The sequence below is a fragment of the Haematobia irritans genome, chromosome 1, assembly GCF_050003625.1.
Source record: "Haematobia irritans isolate KBUSLIRL chromosome 1, ASM5000362v1, whole genome shotgun sequence".
Classification (NCBI taxonomy): Eukaryota; Metazoa; Arthropoda; class Insecta; order Diptera; family Muscidae; genus Haematobia; species Haematobia irritans.
The window spans coordinates 185,861,233-185,863,883 of NC_134397.1; the positions used below are offsets into that span (position 1 = coordinate 185,861,233).

Below are 2,651 nucleotides of genomic sequence, written 5' to 3' on the forward strand. Positions count from 1 at the left end.
TATACTTCACAATATTATAAATTAATAATAACTTTAGAATTACACTATCATTTGGCCGAAATGTCAATTAGGGAAAAAGTAGTGTAACACCAAGTCAATATATTTTTTGCGAATCGAAAACGCCCTTAGACTATTAAGTTCATTGTGATAACCGTTCCAGCTAAACTCTCTATGAATTTCAATACAGAATATTATGGTTGTAGCATATTTTTATATCAATCTAAAATGTTACTTAGAAACAAGTGAGTAATGTAGAAAGTCGGGCGGGGACGACTATATCATAAACCATCCCTACTAAATTAGTAGACATTTTTTTGTGGGGTATCAATGGTATAGGTTTGGGTGATAAACCGCATTTTCACAATGTTAGTAATATTCAAATATGGGAAACAAACAAATCTGAAGCAATTTTAAGGAAACTTCACAAAAGTTTATTTATGATTTATCGCTCGATATATATGTATTAGAAGTTTAGGAAAATTAGAGTCATTTTTACAACTTTTCGACTAAGCAGTGGCGATTTTACAAGGAAAATGTTGGTATTTTTACCATTTTTGCCGAAATCAGAAAAACATATATATGGGAGCTATATCTAAATCGGAACCGATTTCCAGCAAATTGGGCACGCATAGCTACAATGCTAATTCTACTCCCTGTGCAAGATTTCAACTAAATCGGAGTGAAAAATTGGCCTCCGTGGTCATATGAGTGTAAATCGGGTGAAGGCTATATATGGGAGATATATCTAAATCTGAACCGATTTCAACCAAATTTGGCACGCATAGCTACAATGCTAATTCTACTCCCTGTGCAAAATTTCAACTAAATCGGAGTTAAAAATTGGCCTCTGTGCTCATATAAGTGTAAATCGGGCGAAAGCTAAATATGGGAGCTATATCTAAATCTGAACCAATTTGTATAATATTTTGCAGGTATGATTGATACCACAGACGGTTACCTTGGGCAAAATTTGGGTACGATCCGTTAATAAATGAGGACTCTATGGTAAAAAACAAGTATATACGGCCGTACGTTCGGCCAGGCCGAAGCTTATGTACCCTCCACCATGGATTGCGTAGAAACTTCTACTGAAGACTGTCATCCACAATCGAATTAGTTTGGTTGCGGTAACTTTTGCCGATGACAAGGTACACACAGAAAACAGATTGGTTGGAAAACGTTTGCAGTAATTAATATTCGACACTCAGAACATAATATAAGTTGTCTCAATAGTTTCCCAGTATTGTAGAATATTTTTTGTCCCCTACAACCATTTGGTGAAAATTCCAATAAGTTTTCTTGTGTGTTGCAAGATAAATAGTTGTGGCAACCAAATGTCTCTTCTATAAAAAATATTTCCTGACATCGGTACGTACGACCTACCGTAAAGAAATTTCTCAACTGTTATTTAGTAATCATCACTCACATTTGGTAACCACAGCCGAATTCGATTTGAATAATTTTTCAAATGTCAATGTCATCATTGTTAAATTCATTATATTTTGTATTATTAAATCCATAACATGTGAACATGGATTTCAATTCAAAACCAGTAAATATGGTGGAAAATACCGCCAAGATGTAAAACCTCCATGGGCCGCATACAAGGTATTATCTTCAAAAGCTCGCAATGGACTGAAACCGAATAACAAACAATGGTTTGTAGCTGTTTATGCTTAAGGACACAAAATAAAATTTCGAATTTCAGGAATCAATGAAATCATCAAATGCGGACTGAGGAAATCAAGTTTAGTTTTTGGACCGTAAAGCATACTACGGTGGGTTATGGGCGCTAACTTGATTCGGATTTTATTTTGAAGGCGTTTTAAAGGCTATATCATTCGTTGAACTGTTCATCAAATTTTTCATTGAGGAGGTGTTTGTGTCATGGGTAATGATGAAAAGTCAAAGATTTTCGTTCGCAAATTTCAATCTCTTATGGCATATGTACTTCCCTTGGGCCGGGTATGCCGTCTAACATATAATCATTTTTTGTGCTTCTGTATTATGCTCTAAATAATAATAAACCTATAATTTGTAATTTAATAAAATATATGTATCTACTTTTCAATTCGATAGGGTGTATTAATGTGGTTGGGTGGTACAATCGAATAACGAAGTCACCCATAACCTATTTCATCGGCTGACACAACCAACACCAGAAGTGATATTAGTTGCATCTCCCATCATTCGATTGTGTCGACCGAATTACTTAGGTGACACAACTGCCAACAGATAGTTGCTGCAACTTCCAAAATGAGGTTGGCAATAAATTCGATTATCACAACCAATCTGTATTCTCTGTGTATCTTAAAACTTCCTAATACCGTAATATATACATATATAGGGGCTATATATAATTATGGACTGATATGGACCAATTTTTGCATGGTTGTTAGATACCATACTAACACCATATACCAAATTTCAGCCGGATCGGATGAAATTTGCTTCTCTTAGAGCAATCGCAAACCAAATTTGGGGGTCCGTTTATATGGGGGCTATACGTAAAAGTGGACCGATATGGACCAACGTTTGCATGGTTGTTAGAGACCATATACTAACAGCATGGTTGTTAGAGACCATATACTAACACCACGTACCAAATTTCAACCGGATAGGATGAATTTTTCTCCTCTAAGAGGCTCCGG

At 35.5% G+C, this 2,651-nt stretch overlaps 1 long non-coding RNA gene across 1 annotated transcript; it reads left to right on the top strand.

The window, feature by feature from the left end:
* The first annotated feature begins 1,166 nt into the window (after window positions 1-1,166).
* Window positions 1,167-2,055, top strand: LOC142222278 (uncharacterized). Its single transcript, XR_012718296.1, has 2 exons — window positions 1,167-1,658; window positions 1,709-2,055. It is a non-coding gene; the product is annotated as an uncharacterized LOC142222278 (long non-coding RNA).
* Window positions 2,056-2,651: the final 596 nt, after the last annotated feature.